At 43.7% G+C, this 13230-nt stretch overlaps 1 protein-coding gene and 1 long non-coding RNA gene across 3 annotated transcripts in view; both read right to left on the minus strand.

The window, feature by feature from the left end:
- SLC36A4 (solute carrier family 36 member 4) overlaps positions 1-13230 on the minus strand; it is a 219076-nt gene that overhangs the window by 197894 nt on the left and 7952 nt on the right. The gene's annotated exons all lie outside the window — the stretch shown is intronic.
- On the minus strand, positions 8285-10568 carry LOC120395670. Its single transcript, XR_005592737.1, has 3 exons — positions 9488-10568; positions 8622-8686; positions 8285-8505 (listed from the first exon to the last, which is right to left on the minus strand). It is a non-coding gene; the product is annotated as an uncharacterized LOC120395670 (long non-coding RNA).

Below are 13230 nucleotides of genomic sequence, written 5' to 3' on the forward strand. Positions count from 1 at the left end.
GAAAATAATCTTCCCTGCCAGTTTTGATCACATAATTCCCCTCTCTGAATCCCACCTTTGTTGCAACAAATTCAAACTTCCTGTTATGACTTTCAAAGCTCTACCCATCCCTACTTATCTTATATTTCCATCACTCCATCTCCTCAGCTCTCACAACGTTCCCACCATTGACTACCATTTGCCAGCTTACATAAAAATTTCTGTGTGGTGCCTCTGATGGTACCGCCTATAAGGCTTTATGGAAATATGCTTAGAATGTGTTTTATGCTACATATGCCATGTAACATATCTCCATAAAGGTTATGATCTACTGAATGTATTAATACTATTTGCATGCGTATATCATTTTTGTATTCAACGTTATGAATGTTGGCTGTGTTCTGGCTTGATTTCTAAACAACCTTAGTAGAGCATTTGGTCAGTTGCTCGAGAAAGGAATGTTGAAATTAAGTACCTAATCAAAAAACACAAAGAACAATGGATCTTGGAATGCTCCAATCCACATAAGAAGTCTACTTGAGGACGTTCAAGGTAGCATGTAAACAATGGATGCTACCTGTAAAAACTGAGAGTCATGCATGGACATGTGACTTGCCCAGGTGACTCCTAAACTCCATCTTGGAGCTAAGCAGCAGCAGAACACCTTTTAGAGGTTGGGGTGGGAGGCATTTCTCAATCTGACTTAAAAAAATCCTCGCTCCCACCCATGGATGAGTGGAAGTCTTGGATTGGCCAAGAGCCTGAGTAATGATCTAGGGACCACAAAGTCTAGGCGTCACCAGAAGGAAGAGAGGGAGTCAAATGCAGAAGACACAGGAACCCTGGCTCCTTTCCATGCCTTCAACATCTGGAACTCAAATTGCATTCATCACAACTGTTACTGATGTCTGCTTAAGAACAGTTTATAGCTCAGATTCTCATCCTCAAAGTGATTTATTTAAACTGAAGTTCTCAGCAACAGATTCTCACTTGAATAGAAGCCATTTTTTAAACATTTGTATATGTGGCAGCCATCTTGACTTCATAGTTTGTGATCCTGTCTAGAAGGTTGAATGTGTTAGTTTAGTTCAAAGGGAATGTTAATGGCTTGTCTTCACTTATCTATAAACCTGTTGATTGCTATCGCATTGCATTATGTATGTCCCTGTAATTAAAAAACCCCAGATAAAAGTGTGTGTATTGTATGAGGTGAGGGCATCATTTTTAGGGGGGGCAGCGCTCGCCTTACAGGTGAGGGCAGTGGTGTCTCACACACACACACACACACACACACACACACACACAGCCAGCCCGCCCAAGGCCCCTTTAACCGCTGAGTGCTGGACTCAGAGCCGGGAAGGAGCAAGGCTGGGGTGCGGGCTCCAGCTGCTAGTCCCGGCTGGGCTGGGGAGGGATAGGTCTTCCTCTTCCCCTGCTGGGGCTGCTCCCAGGGGCAGGTCAGACCAACTTTCAGGAACCTCCCCCAGCTGCAGGAAGCTCCGCAGCTGCTGGCTGGAAGCCCACCTCTGAAGGTAGCACCAATGCTAAGCAACAGCACAGACGGGTGCATGGCATGGTATTGCCACCCTTACTTCTGTGCTGTTGCTGGCAGTGGTACAGAATTAAGTGGGCAATACCATGCCATGCCACACCCTCACTTCCACACTGCTGCTGGCAGCAGCACTGCCTTGGAACTGGGCTCCTAGCCAGCAGCTGCCGCTCTCTGGCTGCCCAGCTCTGAAGGCAGCAATGCCACCAGCAGCAGTGCAGAAGTAAAGGTGGTAATACCACGATCCCCCTACAATAATCTTGCAGAAAACCCCCCTTCCCCCAAGGCCTCCTTTTGGGTCAGGACCCCCACAGTTACAACACCCTGAAATTTCAGATGTAAGTATCTGAAACCCTGAAATTTACAATTTTAAAAATCCTATGACCATGAAATTGACCAAAATTCACTGTGAATTTGGGAGGGCCCTACATATTATAATGTAATTGTAGGCAATTGCATTATGTATATAACTGTAAGTAAATTATTTGTGAAAGCCAGGAAATAGAATGCTAACTTCAAAGCACGGATTGTTGTGTTCAACAATGGAAATTCATAAACTCAATCTGCAGTTGCTACTCATCAAAACCCACATGGGTGAAGACACTGTTCAGATTGTCTTCTGTGATCAGGATCTATAAATACTGATTTAAGGGAATGATCATACATCTCTGGACTGGGTGGAATACTAAGCACATGGACAGAGATCCCCAAAGTTAGTTTGGATAACCCTGAGAAACTTAAGAAAACTAGTGGATCAGCACATCTCTGCTATCACTTCAGATTTATAAACTTTGACTCACCTGTTAATGTAATTTACCTGCTTTAACCTCTGAATAACTCATTTCTTTTTCTTAGCTAATAAACCTTTAGTTAGTTTACTAGAGAAATTGGCTGTCAACATTGTTTTTGGTGTGAGATCCAGAGTATCCATTGACCTGGGGTAAGTGACTGACCCTTTGGGGTTGGAAGTAACATGTGAGGATATTATTGGTCTTAATAGCCTTTCATCACAAAGTTCAGCTCGTCTGGGTGGTAAAGAGGGGCTGAAGAGCCTATGCGGAATGTCTGTAGTTCTGTGGTAAAACTAATATAATAATCCAGGAGAGCATATTTGTTATTGGCTTGAAATCTAATTACAGAATATACCACCAGTTTGTTTTCTGACAGTCTGAGCTGAGATTGGCACGCTCAGTTGTAAGCCATACCAGACAGCTTGACATAGCTGATTATCCGAATTGAGATTTTACTTTGTTTTGTAATTTATATAGATACCATCATTGTGATTATCTGGGTGTATTCCACAAATAAAAATGAAATGTTGCTAAGCTAGCAATTAGCACAAATCAAAAACACCCGCAGCAATTAGTGGGATAAATTTATCCTCGCTTGGAAAAAAATCCAGGGGAAACTAATCTTGCACTGAAGTCTTATTTAAAGGAGCCAACCTGGGCCTGCCACAAGTTTCTCCCAACCCTGTTTTCAACCATTGTGAAAGAAAGAAGAAGCTTTCTATAAGAGTGTCGGGCGCAAAGAGGCAATCATCAAAATTGGCCTGAACTTATCCATTCAGGACTTCGTAAGTATACTCTTTCAATTGCACCTGGAAAGAGATTAAGAGCCAGGATGGAGTTCTGAGTTGTGTTTAGGACAGTCTACCCTACTGAAGAAGTTGTGGACTGACAGGGGTTGTTATCCTAAGTAGAACATATTATAAACAGCCCAGTCTGGAAGCAATAATGTAACAAGTATGTAAATAAGTAACTCATCCACTCTAACCATATCAGCCACACCATCAGGAGCTCATTCACCTGCACATTTACCAATGTGATATATGCCATCATGTGCCAGCAATGCCCCTCTGCCATGTACATTGGCCAAATCAGACAGTCTCTACGCAAAAGAATAAATGGACACAAATCAGACATCGGGAATTACAACATTCAAAAACCAGTGGGAGAACACGTCAACCTCCCCGATCACTCAATAACAGACTTAAAAGTGGCAATTCTTCAACAAAAAAACTACAAAAACAGACTCCAACATGAAACTGGAGAACTGGAATTAATTTGCAAACTGGACAGCATCAAATAAGGCCTGAATAAAGACTGGGAGTGGATAAATCATTACAAAACCTAATTTTACCATTCTAATTTCCCCCTACTGTTACTCACACTTTCTTGTCAACTGTTTGAAATGGGCCACCCTCATTAGCACTACAAAAGTGATTTTTCCTCCCTTGGTATTCTACTGTTAATTGAATTGTCTCGTTAGACTGACCCCCCGCATCTTTTCATGTACTATGTATAAATATACCTGCTACTGTATTTTCCACTCCATGCATCTGATGAAGTGGGTTCTAGCCCACGAAAGCTTATTGTGAAATAAATTTGTTAGTCTCTAAGGTGCCACAAGGAGTCATTGTTTTTGCTGATACAGACAAACACGGGCTACCACTCTGAAATTAATCAAAGTGTTGTTCAGAATTTTTGACACTAAAGAAGTAAAATTTAGAAAGATTTATTATAGCAAACTAAAACATCACAAGATACCATTGATGTTCAAGGAAGAAAGATGTAGAAAGGATTTCAACAGCAGAACCCAGTTCTTGAACAAGAATCATAGAATCAGAGTTGGAAGGGACCTCAGGAGTCCAACACCCTGCGCAAAGCAGGACCAATCCCCAACTAAATCATCCCAGCCAGGGCTTTGTCAAGCCTGACCTTAAAAACCTCTAAGGAAGGAGATTCCATCACCTCCCTAGGTAACCCATTCCAGTGTTTCACCACCATCATAGTGAAAAAGTTTTTCCTAATATCCAACGTAAACCTCCCACACTTGACAGAACAAGGAGTAATGGTAATCTACCACCACTGAGAACAGTCTAGATCCATCCTCTTTAGAACCCTCTTTCAGATAGTTGAAAGCAGCTATCAAATCCCCCCCTTCTTCTGCAGACTAAATAATCCCAGTTCCCTCAGCCTCTCCTCATAAGTCATGTGCTCCAGCCCCCTAATCATTTTTGTTGCCCTCCGCTGGACTCTTTCCAATTTTTCCACATCCTTCTTGTAGTGTTCTAGTTCAGTTTTTTTACTATATGTGGGGAAAGTGATGGGGGGAAACTCATGCATGCAAGTAAAACATAATAATATGGTTAAATAGAAACCAATTTTGAAATTTTAGATAAAACCACTAGAGATTTGCACACATTTTGAGGGAAGCACAGATTTCCATTTTTCCTAGTTATCAATATTCCATCATCCACAGCCAAAGAAATTACAGCTGTTCTTTTGCTTCAGCAAAGACAGCAAAATCAGAATGATCGGTTATGTAGTATAATTTCTCAGGGTTACAACATTTCTGCTCTGGGAAAGAAATGAAATGGCCATTATTTATAAACTGTTGAACAATATCTAGTTTACATTATGAACAAAACTTCTATGGTACAAAGAACCACATCCTCCATGAGTATGCTGCAGATGAACTATATTGCAGTCTTCTCTTCACTCATGTTCTGTAACCAAAAAAAAAGAAAAAAGGAAGGAAAAACAGATTTACTATACAGTTACTCCAGATCAAGATGCAATGCATGAGCCATTGAAATCATATGCCTAAGGCAGCTGCCTTTTTACATCTTTGTGCTTACCAATCTTCACAAGGAGTTCAGCCTTAGGAGGTGAGGGAGCTCAGCAGGAGAAAACAAGGAGGGAGCCTCTCTCCTGCAGAGGTACTGAGCTTAAGCAAATATTAATTTATATTGCAGTAGCACTCGAAAGCCCTGATCTGCAGTCAGGACCTCATTAGGCATTGTATATACACATAATGAAGACAGGGCCAGCCCCAAACAGCTTACAATTTAATTAGAGAGTATGAGACACAACTGTTGGATGCAGACAAAGACAGCACAAGGTAACGGTGAGACAATTATGAATGATATAATAAGAAACAGCACACCAGTTGCTTAGCCATTGTCAAGTATTTTGCAGGCTTCATCGCAAAATAAGTGAGTTTTAAAGAAAGATTTGGAGAACATAGTGGCTTAGAAGATTTTTCTTTAAGGAACCTTCTCCCGCATTAAAATGTAAGCACTGGAGAAACCATGAAGGTATTGGTGTGAGAAGAAAAAAAGATTGATAAGGAATAACTACTTCTTCCCCTGCTATTTTTCAGCCTGGATAGGTGAGTAGTGCAGCAGCTCAGCCAAAGGTGAAAAAAAGACATTAATCTCTTAGTCTAGGTAAGTTCATGGACGATAGGTCCATCAATGGCTATTAGCCAGGATGGGCAGGGATGGTGTCCCTAGCTTCTGTTTGCTAGAGGCTGAAAATAAGTGACAGGGGATGGATCACTTGATTACCTGCTCTGTTCATTCTCTCTGGGGCACCTAGCATTGGCCACTGTCAGAAGACAGGATACTGGGCTAGATGGACCTTTGGTCTGACCCGGTACAGCCACTCTTATGTTCGTAATGTACCAGTAAATGCTCTCTATGCCATATACAATTATGGTAAGTTTTAGGGTACATCTACCCTGCAATGTAAACCCAGGGTTAGTGGGACTCGAGAGCTCTGTGAGTTGTACGCTCACAGTTGCCCATTTCAAGGAGCATAAGTACAGAAACCACGAAGGGTATTACTCCATTGTTACACCAGCACTAGTGGACCACAGAGGCAGATTTATGAAAGTCACCTTGAGCTGTACTGGAAAAGTTCACAATACCTCAGTGTTTCACCACACAGGACTCTACATTCATGGACAGACTGGGACACTATTCCCATCACGACTGTCCTAAATGGTGCTGCTGTCCCCACTGTTACTCTGGGGGACCCTCAAACCTCCTCTAGAACACACCCGGGTAGGGCCACACCCAGCTGCAAAGGGACACAGACACTGAGGTCAGCTCTCCTAGGAAGAATCAGCTCAGGGATTGCCCAGCACTCAAGTGCACACCCCATCTGGGGTGTAAACCCAAAATTGTATGGTCTTGCACTGCACAGAAATCCATACAGCATAAGCTCATGAAAATCGCCCCCGTGTGGAGGAAGATACACACAGCTTTTTGCTCCCCAGTTATGAATTGCATACTGGTTTATAGAAAACAAAAATTTAAGTTTATTAACTACAAAGAACAGATTTTAAGTGATTATAAGGGAGAGCAAACAGATCGAAGTAGATTACTGAGCAAATAAAGCAAACACAAACTAAGCATAATACACTATAGAAACTGGCTACAAGTAGTAATTTCTCACCCTAAATGTTGTTTTAAGCAGGTTGCAGAGATTCTTGAAGACAAACTTCTCTCCCTTTTTTCCCCTCCCACAGCCGCAAATTTTTCAAGCCTCCCTCCTACGTCCCGAAGGCTATCTCAGATAAGGTGGTGAAAAAAACGCACGCACAATTAAATGTTCTCTGAGATCATGCAGTCGACCCGCAATGAAAGAGCTCATCTGAATGAGTGGAAGGACACAGTATCACAGTACAGAAAGCGGCCAACGACCGTGAGGACAGGAGGGACGAATGAGATGAGAGGAGGCAGCAAGAAGATCAGAGGCAGGATGCAATGCTGGGGCTACTGCGGGATCAAACGGACATGCTCCGGCGTCTGGTGGAGCTTTAGGAACGGCAGCAGGATCACAGAGTGCCGCTGCAGCCCCTGTTTAAACCGCCCTCCCCACTTCCCAAGTTCCATAGCCTCCTCACCCAGACGCCCAAGAACACAGGGGGGAGAGGAGAGAGGCTGCAGGGACCCAACCACTCCACCCCGGTGGACAGCCCAAGCAACAGAAGGCTGGCATTCAACAAGTTTTGAAGTGGCCTTTTCCTTCCCTCCTCCCATACCCCACCCAGGCTACCTTGTCAGTTATCTCCCTATTTTTATATCATCTAATAAAGAATGCATGGTTTTTAAATGATAGTGACTTTATTTCCTTTGCAAGAAAGCTGTTGATTTGACGGAGGGAGGGGGGAGCAAATGAATACAAAACAAATCTGGTCTATTTCTTGTTTTGACCCACTCCATCTATCTTTTACATCTTAGGCTGGCAGCAGACTGTGCAGTAAGACTGCTAGCCATCGTCATCTCCTGGGTGCTCAGAAGAAGATGGGAACGACCTGGCTGAATCACTCCCATGTCTGCCCAGGTGCCCCGGACTGACCTCACTGAGGTCGGCTAAAAGAACACCCAGGAGTACGACGACAATGGCATAATGCACCGTCTGCTGCCAAAAGGCAATGAGCTGCTGCTGTTTAGGAATGCAGTCCCACGTCTGCCAGCACCCAGGAGACATACACTGAGGGTGAGCTGAGCAGGCTCCATGCTTGCCATGGTATGGCGTCTGCACAGGTAACCAAGGAAAAAAGGTGCGAAACGATTGTCTGCCGTTGCTTTCACGGAGGGAGGGAGGGGGGGCCTGACAACATGTACCCAGAACCACCCGCGACAATGTTTTTTTTGCCCCATCAGGCATTGGGATCTCAACCCAGAATTCCAATGTGCGGGGGAGACTGTGGGAACTATGGGATAGCTACCCACAGTGCAACGCTCTGGAAGTCGACGCTAGCCTCGGCACTATGGACGCACACCGCCGAATTAATGTGCTTAGTGTGGATGCATGCACTCGACTTTATACAATCTGTTGCCAAAAATCAAATTCTGTAAAATCGGAGTAATTTCATAGTGTAGACACACCCTCAGCCACAGTTCCTGGAACAGAAACTCCTTTGCAAGTGCCAGCTCCCCCACTGAAACCCTGTCCCGCGCCTGGGTGGCAAGCCTCAGACTTTCCTCCTGTCTGTCAACGCATACATTGCTGCAGGCGTTTTGTCCCTTTTCTTCTGATATAGGACCTCCTGGTCTGCCCTCTCAAGAGCATCAATCATAACTTCTTCGTGGAAATACTTCCTTTTGGAACAGTCAGTGAAGGAGTGTTAGGATAGGGATCAAGTTCCTGAAGAACAGCAGGCAATATAGGTTGAGAATCCTGAAATAGGACCAGAAACAGATGGTTATTGTCTAAATTTGCTCAGTGGAGGAGCACAGAATTAATTATTGTGGAATCTCAAGGACATAAATGTAACTTTTCTAAAGTGAACTAACACTTTGTGATGGGGATGATTCAGTCCTCATACTGTCTCTGGACACAGCCTGGTTAATTGCAGTTACTGAAGGGAAGAGACAATGGTAAATTTAAGTTATATCCTTTTTCTGTTTCATAAAAATGTTGTACTAATTGAAATTTAGTGCCGTTGCTGCAAAAGGCTTTTTCTGTCTGTGATGGAATACACCTTGTATTCACACACCATATATTATTGTCATAATCTTTGTACAAGGAATGCCTTGTAAGGTATCATTTGAAAATGCAAAATTTGATGGTGAATATTGTCCTCATAAAATGTGTGGCAACACTGTGTGTGTCCTCTGTGGTGTGGGTGATAGGGTGGATGCCAAAGTGTTGTGATACAATCCATCATTAGTGGCCACACACTGATAGCCAGTGCTTCTCATTTTTGCATTGCTTCTTAGAGCAGAAATAGCTGTGACGGAGTCCCCGGGGTGCAACCTGGACTGTGGGACTGCTGAGCCTTCTGTCCCAACAGCCTGGGCTGGTCCTCACGCTGTGATGCTGAACTTACACGGGCCAGGCTTCTGACCAGTCTAACAGGGTACATTCTGGGGTGCAAGACTGGGGAGCTGGGGGGAATTGGCTGGAGCCGCTCCATTGTTTGTTCTTGAGTAGCTGAGAGATCATTCACGTAACTCAGCTGGATGTGTCCCTGCCTGTGGATGGCTAAGCGCAGTACCTGCCAGAGGTTTGTAACTTGACAGCATCACAGCATGAGGGCCAGCCCAGGTTGTTAGGACAGAGGGCTCAGCAGTCCCACAGTCCAGGTTGCACCCCGGGGGGCCCATCACATCCTCCCATTACTAGAATAATAAACTGTAAATTTGAGTCACACACTTACCGGACTCTGAGAAGGCTTCTGTCTCCACCAGGTTTGCTGCAGACTCAGCAGCGGCATATTTCTTGGGGTGGGGTGGGGAAAATCGAACAGTTCTTCCAAGTAGAGAACGAGAACGTGCTGTTGATCCAGATCCAGAGCCTCCTCTGGGATTGGTTTCACTGAAAGAGAGTCACTTCTTGCTCCTCACTAGGAAACTGCTGCTGTCTCCCAGCAGTCTCCATGCTCGATTCAGGGACCAACAGGGTACCATCCCAGCTGACCAGGCTGTCATGAAGAACAGTTGGCTTCGTGCAGAGTACACAGACCAGAACCCAATGAAAGTTATCTCACAAATTGCTCGAGGTGTATTTCTTGTCCCTGGTCTTCCAGTACTCTTAATATGCTCCCTGCACCAATCACCTGCCCAGAAAATCTGCAGAGCTGCCAGCTTTTTAGCTAGCTGCTGGCTCACATAGTCATTCCTTGTGTTTTTGCTGAAGTCTGCAGTTTTCCTGGCTTTGCACCAGAGATTCACTAAAATTTTGCTGTGATCCCGTGAAGCAGCTCACTTTGCAAAAAACTTGATCAGTTCACTCTCCACTGCAAACCCAGGAGGCTCTCTGATAGTGTGGTTGCAGATCAGTGATCAGAAGAGAATGGGTTAAAAGCTGACCTGAACTGCTGCCATTCACCGGGCTGGGGGGGGGAGGGGGCTTCTATTTTCAATAGAATGGATTACAGATTGTTGGGATAAAGAAGACTAAGGAAGTCATCCCACAGAATTGTAGAATACTTCCATCTGACTACCAGGACCCAAATCATACAGGGCTGCATCCACACTCCAAAGAAACGGGGCCCACACCCTGGGTCCCGGCTTACCTTGTGCTCGGACCTACAACCCTACAAAGTCCTGGGACCCTGGGTCCAAGTCCTGGGTTAGTGCAATTGCAGTGTAGATGCAAGGGGGGTTACACTTGTGCCCAAGTTCAAGCACAAGCAACTGTATAGATGTACCATTAGTAACACAGAACCTCACTTCAGCAGCAACTATTCCATTCCTGTGAGACATGAGAAGAGACAACTTGTGCACGTGCAAGTTAGATGTGTGCATTTCCAGCACTGAATTAGCAAGGTTCTGCCTTTAATGCACTTCAAGACAACGTCTCATAAGTCATTTCATTGTAAGCCAGCCTATGGCATACATTGTGGGATGAAGGCTTCAGAACTCAATGTGGTGCAGGAAACCCTCTTTGAAATTCCTCCAGAAGCCTTCTTTCCAGGACAGCTAAAAGAAAAAGACTGCAAGCGTTTCCTAAAGATACAATCACGCTGTCACAGGCTGATAATCCTTCACAGAACCTCCTTAGACAAAAAACAAAACAAAAAAAAAACACAGCAGCTCCCACAGGAGATGTTTACCTGCTAGCTCAGGCAAAGAATGAGCAAATATGGGAATTTAGCTTACTGACCCACTGAAGATAGGTTTATCCAAACTCAGAGAAAGAAAGAGAAAAGGGGAGTCTTTATGTAACCTCCATTATACATGTTTTTAGAGCTCCATTAGACTGGACCTAACAACTTTGTGTTTGTTAAGCACACATCTGTTTGTAATTATTTATATCACAAATTGTGATTTTGTGACCTTCTAGCAATATTTTTCTGTCTACCAAACTATCACAATACAAGGGAACGTTAGAGATCCTGATCAGATGCACAACCTCAGAATATTCCTTCAAGTCTATTTTATTCCTGTTATGTACACAAGTCCTGTTTGCCTTAAAGGAAGAAGGCAAAAAGCACAGCCAAGAATACCAGAAACAATTCCAAGTTCCAAGCTCGAGGCCTATTATCAACAGCTTCTGTCTGACATGATAGCCTGCTTCCAGTCCTCTGCCCTGCACTAGAAATTTACCCAGATGCAAGCCACAAATTCCGCAACTGTTTTAAATAAAGAGCCTCATAATGTTCAGATGGACTCTTTGAACTCTCTTTGACTGAACCCACAGTGGGAAAACCAGTATAAGAGCTGTAATTTTCCACAATTGCACCTCTACTGGTGTAGCAATGGCAGAGGCCATACTATAATTAGAGAACAGTAGGTGATTTCACCCTTTTCTACCATTGTGCAGTCTGGCCCTACTTTGCCAGCAAAGCAGCATTTTCATTAATCTAATTACTGGATTATAAATGGAGGCGTGATCTGTGAGTCTGAGCAAATGACTGGGAACCAGAAACTCTAATTCAGGTAAAAGCAAAGAATTTATATGGATTACTATATAAAAATCTTTATGATTAAGATGGTAAAAAATAAAACCCCAAACAGTCCAGAAAACCAATGATGGTATAAACACTTGCATTCTGTTTACATGACAGATCCGCAATAGATCTGTACCAGAGATTTTTCTGTGTGCGCGTGGGCACACACAGGGCCTTTTAGCACAGCTGCTCACAGTGTAAAAGGAATTCCTCTGCCAGGACCAATCCAGACTCATGTCCAACTAGAGTCATCTTGCCTGGGATTTTCTGTCCAGCAAAGAAAGTAAGCGTACTGTCTCACACACACACAGTAACCCTTAAAAACAGGACAGGGTGTGCTTGCAGCAACCAGTACAACATGATCCCATCTCAGGACTATTAATAGAACATCAGTTTGACCAGGTTTCCTCTGCAGCATCCCCTTTGGCCCATCAAGGAATAATTCACCCAGCTGCAGGTATCCACGGATGGACCTCCCAGAGACAGCAACCTAAGATCACAATGTTTTTGTCATCTGGCCAAGGCACACTTCAAACTCTCTCTTTTCAGGGAGTTATGGTCCAGCAGTTCCAATCAAACAATTCAGAATGGTGCTGGTTAAACAAAGTTGTGCCTAATTTGTGGGTGGAGGACAGCTGGAAGGCTAATTAAGCTATTAGGCAGAGGATACAAACAGGTACAGAAAGGAAGCAGAAAGGGGGGAAAGCAGGCAGCAGGGGAGGAGAGAGGTTGCTCTTCCCTGATTGGTGCAGGAGCTGGGGGCTCCCTAGGACTGTTGGAACAGAACTGTATATAGCATGGTGGTGGGAACCCTAATTGTAAATAAACTGCATAAGGTGTTTGACCAGCAGAAGGGTCTCTGAGCAGTTTGTGGAGCAGAGGCAAAGGGCCCTGTTACACTTCCTAATCTATAAAAATGGTGAAAATCCAACCCCTGTAAAGTACACTGTGATCTTCAGGAGTGTTATGCAAATGAAAAGTATGTCTGCAATCTGGCAAACATTATACATATGTGAGTTACTTTATGCTGGCAAGTAACCCCAATACAAAGTAATGCACATTGGAAAATATAATCCCAACTATACATACAAAATGGTTTAAAATTTGCTGTTACCACTCAAGAAAGAGATCTTGGGAGTCATTGTGGAGAGTTCTCTGAAAACATCAGCTCAATGTGCAGCAGGAGTCAAAAAAGCCAAAGAAAAGGAACCATTAGGAAATGGATAGATAATAAGACAGTATCGTCATAATGACACTATATAAATTTATGGCACACCCACACCTTCAATACACACTTCAGTTCTGGTCATCCCATCTCAAAAAAAATAAATTAGAATGGGAAAAGGTAGAGAAGAGCAACAAAAATGATTCAAGGTATGGAACAGCTTCCATATGAGAGATTTAAAAGACTGGGACTGTTAGCTTGGAAAAGAGATGATATGATACAGGGATATGATAGAGATTTATTAAATCGTGAATGTTATGGAAAAAGTGAAGAAAGAAGTGTT

The sequence above is a fragment of the Mauremys reevesii genome, linkage group 1, assembly GCF_016161935.1.
Source record: "Mauremys reevesii isolate NIE-2019 linkage group 1, ASM1616193v1, whole genome shotgun sequence".
NCBI lineage: Eukaryota > Metazoa > Chordata > Testudines > Geoemydidae > Mauremys > Mauremys reevesii.